This window comes from Populus euphratica, unplaced genomic scaffold (assembly GCF_000495115.2).
Source record: "Populus euphratica unplaced genomic scaffold, PopEup_1.0 scaffold209.1, whole genome shotgun sequence".
In the NCBI taxonomy this organism is placed as follows: Eukaryota; Viridiplantae; Streptophyta; class Magnoliopsida; order Malpighiales; family Salicaceae; genus Populus; species Populus euphratica.
In genome coordinates this window covers 214,777-227,276 of record NW_011500034.1, presented here as the reverse complement: position 1 = coordinate 227,276, position 12,500 = coordinate 214,777, and positions in this window count along the sequence as shown.

The window sequence follows — 12,500 nt, the reverse complement described above, 5'->3', positions numbered from 1 at the left end:
CATGAGGAGAATATTTAGTGGAAGGTTGGCGATGTCTAGTTGAGCTTCTCAATTGTCTCAATTGTGGCTCATCTGAAGCTTCCTGCATAACCTGTTCAGGAATAACATCAACATCATCATTAGTTGCTTCAGGATCACCAACTAATGGCTCAATAAGAGAACCACCACCATCATCATTTTGCAAGTCTCCCCCATGATTAGCAGGCATTAAAGGTAACTGTGGAGTAGGTCTTGGATTTGAATTAGTTGGAATAAAAACAGTGAACTCTGTTTTCTCCTTTTGTTCAAAGTCTTCAATGGTTTGATCTTCAAAGAAGATAACATCTCTACTTCTCACAATTTTCTTCTCCTTTGGATCCCATAACCGATAGCCAAACTCATCATCTTCAGAGCCCAAGAAAATGCACTGCTTTGTCTTGCTGTCAAGCTTAGACCTTTCATCTCTAGGAACATGTACAAATGCCCTGCATCCAAACACTCTTAAGTGTGCATAAGAGACATCTTTTCCTTTCCAAACTCTATCTGGAACATCAAATTCAAGAGGAACTGATGGAGAAAGGTTGATCATTGCAACTGCAGTCTTCATTGCCTCACCCCAAAAAGACTTAGGCAGCTTTGCATGAGAGAGCATACATCTAATTCTTTCAACAATGGTTCTGTTCATTCTCTCAGCCACTCCATTCTGCTGTGGAGTCTTAGAAACTATCTTCTCCAACTTGATATCATATTACATTCTCTCAGCCACTCCATTCTGCTGTGGAGTCTTAGGAACTGTCTTCTCCAACTTGATACCATGTTCCCTACAGTATTTCTCAAAAGGACCCCTGTATTCACCACCATTGTCAGCTCGAACACATTTGAGCTTTCTACCAGTTTCTCTTTCAACTCTGGCATGGAAATCCTTAAAGACATCAAGCACCTGATCTTTAGATTTCAGATAAGTGACCCGAATTTTCCTGGAGTGATCATCAATAAAATTAACAAAGTAAAATGCACCCTTAAGAGACTTGTCAATCATAGAGCAAACATCAGTATGAACTAAATCAAGAACATGTGATCTTCTATGTGAAGGTGATCTTTGAAACGCAACTCTGTGTTGTTTGCCAACTAAACAATGAGTACATATGTTCAAGTTCACACATTTTAATAAAAGGTAGTTCTTCTTGGCAAGGATGCCAAGGCCTTTCTCACTCAAATGTCCAAGCCGCTTATGCCATAGATTAAGAGAACAATCTTCAATTGCATTCACCTCCTCTTTGATCATCTTGGCTTGTGACATATAGAGACCCATCTTCTTCCCTTTAGCAACAATTAGGGAATTTCTGGAGAGCTTCCATTTACCATCTCCAAAGTAATTGTGATAGCCTTCTTCATCAAGAGTACTTGTAGAGATCAAGTATAAGCGCATATCAGGGACATGCCTAATATCTTTGAGTAGCAACTTGTACCCAGTATTGGTTTCCAACCAAATGTCTCTAATGCCCATAACACTAGCCATCCCTTGATTTCCTATTCTAACTTGACCAAAGTCTCCAGCAGTGTAAGATGTGTAAAAATCACGTTGGGGTGTAACTTGGTAAGAAGTTGCTGAATTTGCAACCTAGGTGGTATCCTGACATGCAAGATTAACACAACCATCATCACAAACAATGACAACATTACCATCAAATACAACTACAGCTGTACCATTCTCTTCATTCTTGTCTTCATCTTTACCCTTTTTATCTCTTTTATACTTTCTGCAATCCTTTTGCATATGCCCAGGCTTGTCACAATAATAGCACTTAAAACCCTTCCTTGACTGAGATCTTCCTCTTGGCTTCCATTTGCCTTTTCTATTGCTGGATTCTCTATCTTGCTTGCTGTGAGAGAACCTGCTTGGACTTCTCCCTCGACTTTCTGTAACAAGTGCATGAGACTCAGAAGTGCTTGTGCCTTTCCTCCTCTTCTCTTCATTGAGGATACAATCCTTCACTGTTTTCAAAGTGATCTTCCCATTCGGAGTAGAATTGCTAAGTGACACCACCAAAGTCTCCCAACTATCCGGCAATGAACTCAGTAGGATTAGTGCTTGCATTTCATCAGCTAACTCCAGATTCATCAATGACAACTGATTCAAGAACCCTTGGAATACATTTATATGCACTGAAGCATCTTCACCATCTCTATACTTCAAATTCACAAGGTCTCTAATTACAAAAACCTTGTTTTGTGCACTCTCCTTAGCAAATGTTTCTTCCAACATCTTCCAAACTGTATAGCAGTCATGTTCTTGAGAAATATGATTAATGGACTTAGAAGATACCCATTTTCTAACATTAGCAGTAGCCTTTCTATTTAGTCCATTCCATTTTGCATCATCCATATCATCAGGCTTTATTCCTTTACATTCAATCGGCAAAGCCAAATCATTGCAATATAAGTGATCCTCCATCATTGTTTTCCATAAAAAATAATTTGAGGAAGTAAGCTTTATCATGCCCGAATCTTCCTTTTCCATTTTAACTGCACAAGAAATTCAATCTACACAACCAAAGCTCTGATACCACTTTGTTGGGAAAATTCGGAACAACCGGACACCAATTTACCCGGATCAATTCAGCGGAATACAATTACAATTCACAAGTCCCAATTCTTTCCCTCTTTATGCAGTAAAACAGAATCAAACAATGATGAAAAATAATGCAAATAATCACAAAATCAACACCAAGATTTTAACGTGGAAAACCCGATGCGGGAAAAACCACGGGACCGTAGTCCACCTAAAAACTTCCACTATCAACAAATAATGGGTTCACAATCATTCTTTCTTACATTCAACTAAGGGATACAACATATATATCATCAAGAACAACTTATTCTCGGATTACAACAAGATTAAAGGAGAATTATTTGAGAAAAACTCACAATACTGACAGTCCCATTTTCTATCAAAACAGCTAGCTTCCACACCACCAATCTTCAATCCAACCGTCCAGAATGAAGAACAACGTGTCTAGAAGCTGCTGTCAAAATCTCAGTCCGATCCAACGGTGAACGAGCTGGAAATTGAAGAAAGAGCACAAGCTACTCTGCTGCCTCTTTTCTTTTTTTCTCTCTCGGTTTTCTTCTTTTCTTTTCTATTTTTCAATTCTGTTGCTATAGTACCCGAACCACATTAATTTCAATATCAAGAGACAATCATCACATGAAAATTAATGTGGTGGTCCCACCATCACATGGTATAGAACCACACACAACACATAACCACACCCATATACTAACAAATCATTGATGAATAAACGTAAGGTATAACAAAAGCAAATGCCCTGTCATAGGACTCAATCTCACCATAGAATTTGCTACGAATCTTCGCCACGGAAAAATTCAATATATTTGACATCCTTCCGTGTTGTACTCCTCATTTCAACAAGGAGCAAAGCAACATCCGAGCATCCAAAGAAACATGCTGTTGCCTACTACCATGCTAGCATTATATGTACATATTCAATGCTTCTGTTCTTGTCCATTTTTTTTCTGAATTTTATGTATGACCATATGGATCTATATGTGTCTGCTGGTCTGACAGGAAATATACAAGATAGGGGGCAGGAAATTTGCATTTATGAGTTTGCTGCCACTGGGTTGTCTGCCCGCTATCAGACAGATCAGATAGTAATGGTAGCTGCATTGCTTGCAACATTTCACGACAAAAGGTCTTTCCAAGCTCCTTTGTGAACTGGAAAAGCAATTAATGTGGTTCAAACATTCACGCTTTGACCTCAAGAGCTTTCTTGAACAAAGAATCAATCATGCTTCCAGATTTGGTATGTACTGCGATCTACGCTCATCTTCAATCCCCCTATTTCAGTTTTTCATTGATGCTGGATTTGCTGGCTCAAACCCAAATTATTGTGGGGAGATGATTTTGTGGGCCCATTCTCTTTGTTATTAGTGTCGCGGCTCATCAAGATTTTGAAAATTTCTTTCTTAGAAGTAATTTTTTTAGTGTTTTTTTAATGTATTAATATTAGAAATAAATTTTTTTAAATATGTTTTTTAGTAAAAAGTATTTTGATAATAAAAAAATATTATTTTAATATGTTTTTTAGTAAAAAATATTTTGATAAAAAAAAAGGGATTATGATGATAAACACGCAATTAAAGTTCACGACATTAGACAAAAAACTAAGCAAAGCATAATGATTTTATTCAAGGGAGGCGTTATAGATTGGCAACCGACCAGGCCCATTGCAGATCTAACATTAATGATTTATGCTGAAGAGGATAATCCATCTGCCGGAAAGGTTTTCAAGGACCTAGTCCACCAGGGCCTTTTTTTCTGTTTATTTTCCCCCACTGATTCGTTGGTGATTTTTGAACATGGAAATTGATTTAATTAAAAAATTCGGATCATAAAGGTCTCAAGCTAGGGAGATCAGCATGCTGTGGAACTGGGCCATTTTGAGGAGTTTATTTCATTGAGCTCAACACAACATTTCACAGATATGTTGAGCAGGCCATGAAAACGGGATGAAGTTAGGAACAAGTCAAAGAAAAAAAGGATTTGCGGTAAGAAGAAAGATACTGAGGTGCATAATGTGGAGATTGATTGTTTCCAGCCTAGAAAACAATGGAATAGCTTGTGGAAATCCAGCCAACAGGATCATGCCAGCAGCATCAACTTCCATTCATTCATATCAACACCAACCAATTCCCCAAGCAATTGCCAACCTAAATCTATCTTCACAGTTCCTTAACAATCAGCCCAAGAACTCCTTTCAAAGACAGTAGTTCTTTGGTTAATCAACTTTGAATAAACAGGTCGGGGGTAAGCAGCCAGCCCTTATCGAAGCTCTTAAGAAATCAGGAAACCTTGCCATCCCTTTCATTACCCTTGGGTTAGATTTGAGCCAATCACCTTCAATTACCTAACCATATCTGTGTTACTATGCATAATTTTGATAGTTGTTTCACTCTCAAATGCAAGCTCCTGCAACTACAGGAAAACAAAGTATAAACGTGATCACCAGTGATCTAGATTGCTCGATATGCTATCCAGAATAAATTATATCAGGCCGCCATTGACAACAGAGGCCATGATGGACCCTCAAGATTATTACAAGTTCTATCATGAGTTAGGGCTTGACGTAGATGACTCAGAGCAATTTCATTATGAGATTGAACTCTGCTGATTATGGGAATGTTGCGTGTGAAAGATGTCAATGCTAAGAATAAAGTAGAGACGTTATCTTTCGAACGAGAGAAAGGTACACATTTAGATATTAGCCGCTTGAAAATGTACAGCCTATAATACTTATTTGTCAATTTAATATGTATGTTTGAGATTTATTTTGATCTTATTGAAAATTATTTTTTTTACTGTATAATTCTGTACTTTATTAGAATATATCAATATTTGTCAAAATTAATTTTGAGTTATTTCAATTTTAACTGGATTTATTGAAAAAATCAAACTTTTTTACTGGCCCAGAGCAGCGCGGGTCCTCAAACTAATACGAACTTAACAAATAACATAACGGGTCCCAGAGCAGCGCGGGTCCTCAAACTAATACAAACTTAACAAATAACATAACGGGTCCCTTCTTTTCACCCATGAAGGGACCTTCGGCCAGGAAGTTCAGAAAAAGGGAATGAAACAGCATTAGCCCAGTGAAGAACCAGATGCAATACAAATAACCTAGCGTATAAACAGCAAGCTGGTCGATCTTAAGAAATCAAGTCCTTCTACAACCAGTAAACTTAAGGGATTATGACTTTATAGGCAAAGATTTTATCACACAATCAACAATGATTTGTTAATGGCATGTCAAGATGATGAGAGTGACAGAATAATCATGCAGTGAGCACTGGGCACCATGAAATTGAAATAGCAGAGTGAAAGCAACAGCTATATTTGATAGCAGCCTGTGACCAACCACCTACAGAATACACTTCCGTTCCATGATTATGAATTTTGCTAGCCAAGCATCAGGACAGCCATGCAAAGTTGTGAACCACGATCATCAAAATAGACAGGTAGAGAACGAGAAAGGCTTGGCAAATGGTCAAAACATGGCAACAGTTACTGATCCATGTTGATAAAGGCAGCTTCAGATAAACACAAGTTCACTTTACTGATCCCATAATATTCTTCTTTACATAAAGTTAAGAAAAGCATGAGATAGGTGAGGGAGAGAAAGGAGAGAGACGAAAGAGGGTGATTGGAAGAATCCAAGGTCGGACAGTTACAGCTTCCAGCGTATAAGATGATTATAATCACTTGGAAAGTACTTTTCTTTGAGAATTTCTCCATTTCCCTCTTTCTTAATTCCACGTTCATATGTATGTACATACACACCAAGTCAAAACCACCGCGATTTAAGCCAAACCCACTAACCATTCGCTTCACAGATTAGGGCAAGTGTTAGATCTCATTGCATGTCAAAATGTTCGACTTCTAGGAAAGAACCTGTACCAAATAGACGATTTTCTCTCCATTTTTCTTAAACTTAAGAATTGAAAAAAAAAAAAAAGTTTTAAACCAAAGCAAAAAATCCAAGATTCATATGGAATGTGAAGCAGGGGGGATAAGTGGACTAAAAAGATTTTTTTTTCACGCAAATTTCAGAGAGGACATGAAATTTTTTCACATTTTACACTTTGATCCCCCATCTTTTAATTATTCCTTTCTATAACAAATCATAAGAAGTTGTCCATTAATTTGGTTACAAAATGATGCAATTAATTAAAAAAATTTGATAACCAAAATTTTAAAAAATAAATATACTATTCTAATCCACAGTAAAATATGAGAGGGAGCATAATGTTTTCTGCTACATAAAATTCCCCATGCATTATAGTTTTTTGTACTAGTCTATTAGTTTGTGTTTCGCTGCATACCAGATCAAATTTTTTTAAATGTGAAAAAGAATGTCGAGAGTGTGGAGAATTCTTTGGCAATTTCATTAAACCCAACCAAACAATTTAATCTTAAAACCTCTCAATTCGACCTCATGCCTAACTCGAGTTTTTATTTAAATCATATTGAAGCTTATCCGGTATGAATTGAATGATTTCACCAATTCAAATGCAATTTAAATGAAAATTAAAAACATGGCTTAGCATCTAAAAATCCTCCAAGATTAAAATATTAAGATGAAACTAAACTGAATCAACCTCAGTCATCCCTTGACCTAGGTTATGAATTTTACTGGATTTAATAACTTTTTTTATTTCTATAAAATATTTTTATTTAGTTATATAATAAAAAATAAATGCTCGAAAAATCTAACATCAACACTAAAATAAATGTTTATTTGAGATCGTGATATACCTTAAAGAAAACAAAAAAAAAAGTCTATTTCTTATATAACCTAATATTAAAAAATAAAATAAAAAAATTAAAGAAATTAAAGGATCAAAAACTAAAAAAAAATATTGGATCGACTAGTAAATCCATCAAACTTGTGAATTGGGTAACCTACATCAACATGTCAAACCTGTGAACAAGAAGTCATGGATTCCAACAGGATTAATAACTTGTTTCTTTAAAATTATTTTTTATTTACCTATATAACAACAAAACTAAAAAATTAAACACATGGCTTAGCATCTAAAAAAAAATATTTTTTATTTACCTATTAGTCTGTGCTTCACCGCATGCCAAATCAAAAATTTTAAATGTAAAAAAGAATGTTAAGAGTGTGGAAAATTCTTTAGCAATTTCATTAAACCTAATAAAACAAATTAATCTTAAAACCTTCCGATCCGACCTCATGCCTAACATGAGTCTTCATTTAAACAATGTGAAAGCTAATCTGATATGAATTGGATGATTTCACCGGTTCAAATACATGACAATTAAACACATGGCTTAGTATCTAAAAAAACTTCAATATTAAAATATTGAGATAACACCAAATTGAACTAACCTTGGTCATCTCTTAACCTAAGTTATGAATTTTATTGGGTTTGATAATTTTTTTATTTTTATAAAATATTTTTATTTAATTATATAATAAAAAACTGATGCTCAAAAAATCTAGCATCAACACTAAAATAAATATTTATTTGAGACCGTGGTATATGTTAAGAAAGCAGAAAAAAAAAAAGAAGTTTATTTCTCATATAATCCAATATTAAAGGATAAAATAAAAAAAAAATTAAAGAAATTAAAGGACCAAAAACTAAAAAAAATATTGCATCAGTCAATAAATCTATCAAACTTGTGAATCAAGTAACTTAGGTCAACATGTCAAACCCATAAACAAGGAGTCATGGATTCTAACATGATTAATAACTTATTTTTTTAAAAAATTATTTTTTTATTTACCTGTATAACAATAAAAATAAAAGATTGAGCACCAACCCAATATCGGAATATGTTTTTAGAAGACAATAATTTTATAGAATATGATTTTTTTTTTTATAAAACTCAATTCTCAATTAACTAAATATTAAACAATAAAATTGAAAAAAAAAGTTAAATCCACAAAATCCATGAATAACTCCATAAACTTTCTAAAATTTTTTTTTCAAAAACTAATTTTTGTAATTATATAATATAAAATATAAAAAATAAATAATGACAAAATCAATTTTAATTTAAAAAAATACCCCGCCATTATCCGCAAATTAAAGCAACATGGGTTACCCAACCAAATAAAGTTCAACTGTTGGCGTCAATTGAGCTGGCTTTCTGGCTTGCTATTCTTTCTTCTTTTATGGGTGGGCCGCACCTATGAGATGGAGAGCCATGTTCTGTCTTTTGGGTGTCAGGTTCTTCATGCTGGCTCAACTGTGGCAGAGGATGCCCCTTGGTTTCGGTGGGGCTGCTGGTTTTCTCACTTGGCCTATTGCCATCACGGTGCATTAAATGCACAACCAGCTTGGCAGGGTCTTGTTCATTCCCTGTCATTTGGGATCGAGAGCTGCAATTTTTGCTGGGATATGACATTCCTGTTCTTGAATCCCTTCTGGTTGGCATGTTTGTCTTTGTTTTGTAATCCACCAGTTTCAATGAAGCTAGATTACATTTTATCTCTGTCCACCTTTCATTCCTGTTGTTTTTGTTCGCCTGGGTTTCTTGACAGTTCTGTCATTCTATCTCCTTTTAGGGTTTCGTTTTACGCTGCATTTCAAGGTTTTGTCATCGGGTTGTATCGTCATTGCATATTAAACTGAGAGGGTATATAGAACATATTTCCCGCGGGAGTTTCCTCGGCGGCTCGACCTCTGTCTCTGTTAGGTTTCTTTTTTTTACTTCTTTCCGGTGGAGAGTTGTTCAGTTTTTCATATGCAATCATGCAACATCACCGATTATTATGTTTCCATAAATGCAGCAGTATGAACTCAAATGGTTGGTCGAAAACTCAATTAGAATGCAGTCTGATTTGACGCGTGAAAACTGATTCAACAACAGGTTATTATCATTTTCCTTCCTGTGGTTGAATTTGAATCCCATTTTGATTGCATTGGAAAACAAGGAGACTAATTCCTCAAGAAACGTGATCTTATTGTTAGCGTTTCTTGCTGTCGTCACGGATTTTTTTTCTTTCATGCTAAGTATTGCATGTCAAATGATTGCATACAAGAAATAAAGAAAAGAAATTTGTTAATGTCAATGCCGCACACGTGATGAATTATGTTAAAAATATTTTTATTTAATTTTTAAAATTTATTTATTACTTTAGTACATTAAAAAGATTTAAAAACACTAAAAAAATTATTTAAAATAAAAAATTATTTTTAGAACTCAAAAACATACAAACCATTATTATTTATCCCAACGCGTTATTAGTAATGCATTTGATAATGATTATTATTGTATTTGTACTGCAATGTAAAATGTTTTTCAAAGGTTATTTAGGTTAATATGATATATATTAAAACCATTTAAAAATATCTAAATAATATAATTGAAATATATTAAATATGTTATACTCACATCTTAGTGTGTGTGTATATTAAGTGTATGTTTGAAAATACAATAAAAATTATTTTTTAAAATATTTTTTATTAGAAATATATCAGAATAATATTTTTTATTTTTTAAAATTTATTTTTTAACATTATCTTGTCAAAGTAAATAAAAACATAAAAATCAAATATTTTTAGAAATACAGTTTTACGTGCAGCAATATCAAACCCTAACTGAATTATTTATTTATCCGATAAGAAGATCCAGACGGTTCGGATGAATTGGCAGACAAGTTTAGATAGAAGAGGTTGAACAAATGCTATTATATATTGCCTATTCCTCCCAAGACACGTTATTTTCAATCAATGTTAGATAACCAATGAACTGACTGGTTCTTTATCTTTTACTTCGACAAAATAAATAGCGTGAAATTAATGGCTTCACTCGTTAGTATATTTTTGAATCGTGGATTAAGTTCTTAAATGGGATTGGTGTGATGGTGATTATTAAAATAATATTTTTTATTTTAAAATAATTATCGTTAACATTAATATATCATTAAAATAATTTTAAAAAATAAATTTTAATAAAAACAAATTAAAATAAATTATGAATTTTGCGTTAGTAAGCTAATAATTATTCATTAGTTTTCACTTCTATTCTTGTTCTTGTTTTACTACAATCCTCCTCGTACGTATTACAAGTGCAGTCACTCCTCAATATTATTATCTTATTCTTAAATTAACAAAAATGAAAGGAAAATAATGTCTCCGCCTGCCTTTGAAATCGTGCGAGGGTTGCATTGTATGAGAAGTAAAGTTTGTGTGCATCCACACGTCTTCGCCACCACCCTCTCCATTTGCAGTCTTTTAACGAGTCAAACTTGTATGTTGTAATCATTTTTGGGGGGTTCTCCACTCCATTGCTAGAAGGAATATAAAAATGCATAAAATATTATAGCTATCAAAAAAGATTTTCATAGTATTTATATATTAGTTGAAGCATGTGATATCTTGACTAGCAGAGTTGTTTTATTCTATTTTGATGGTAAGTAACGTTGATTAAAGATTAAATTTCTCTTTGGATGATATAAATGTACATATTTCATGTTGCTAGGGATATCTCAATGAGTTTATTATGACTGATAAAGGTAAAAATAAGGAAAAAAAAGTAAAAATTCCTAATTAATATTTCAGATGTTATAAGTAAATGATTGATTATGATAAATGAAAAAATAAAAATTATTCTAAAATATAATATCTAGTATAAATTGTTTTGTGTGTTGTTTTTAATAATAAAAGTTTTTATTGTACTTAAATGTTAAATGTTTTTCTAAATTTATATATATATATATATATATATATATATATGCATGCGCGTATATACATATTTATTTGTTATTAAAAATAAAAAAGCTATTGATATTTAGGACAATAATTGGTATTTGAACTTAATAAGAAAGCTCATTCTTTGCTTCTAGAACGGAGTGTTGAACCTAAAAAAATAATAATAGTTAATAGGATGTCTCACCGAGAAATAAATTCACATATTACAACATGAAAAAGAAAAAGAAATCAAATGCAAGCATCAAATGAATTATTTATTTATATTTTATTATTAAAAAATAAAGAGTGACATATTAATCACTTCCATTATTCATAAGGAAACATCCCAGGACAATACCTAGTAGTTGGTTATTTATCCTGTATTGATTTATAAATAATACATAAAAATAATTAATACACAATAAAATTACAAGGAGAAACATGATATTTTTTAAAATATTTTCAATATAATGAAGTTATATATTAAACAATTTTATTATTCACCGAGATAAGAATAACACCAAGTAATGATTCATCAATGTCATAGAAGCAAAGTCAACAAGCACAAAATAAAACCAAGAGTAAATAATTATGCCTTGAATAAACATATTAAGACGCAACTCCATCACATGATATTAATTTCAACCTTATCTCTTCTCAAAGAACATAAATTATCGGTGGCTTTGTGACTCTTGAATTGCTACGCAACAGCGCAAGGCATCGAAGGCACCGAGCAATTGCCTCTCCTCTCCTAGCTCACCTTCACTGGATCCATTAACTTGTTTTATTGAAAAAAAAAAAACAAACCAAGTCTCCCCGTGAAATTACCATACACTCTCTTGGTAATCATTGCGCGTTGTAACACTAATCAACAGTAGTTTCTTCTTCTTCTTGCCGCGTGGGTTTATAGGAGGCCTGTATTTATCATATATTTATTATAAAGAAATTATATAGGAAAAAATTATTGTAATTTATAATATATTTTTTAAAAAAATATAAAATTAAATTTTTAACCAGTTTAATATAAAAAAATAAGATTAATAAAATTTTTTTTATTAAAAATCATAATAAAAAAATCATGTAGGAAAACACTGTAACAATATGTAGTGTTTTATGTTGATCTATAGTTGTAATTCTTAACTAGATTAATATTAAAAATAACAAAATCTATAGAGATAATTTTTTAAAAAAATCATAACAGAAAAAATCATATGTGAATACTATAGCAGTTATTTTTTTTTTAAATTATGAAAATAAATTCTTAACTGACTCAA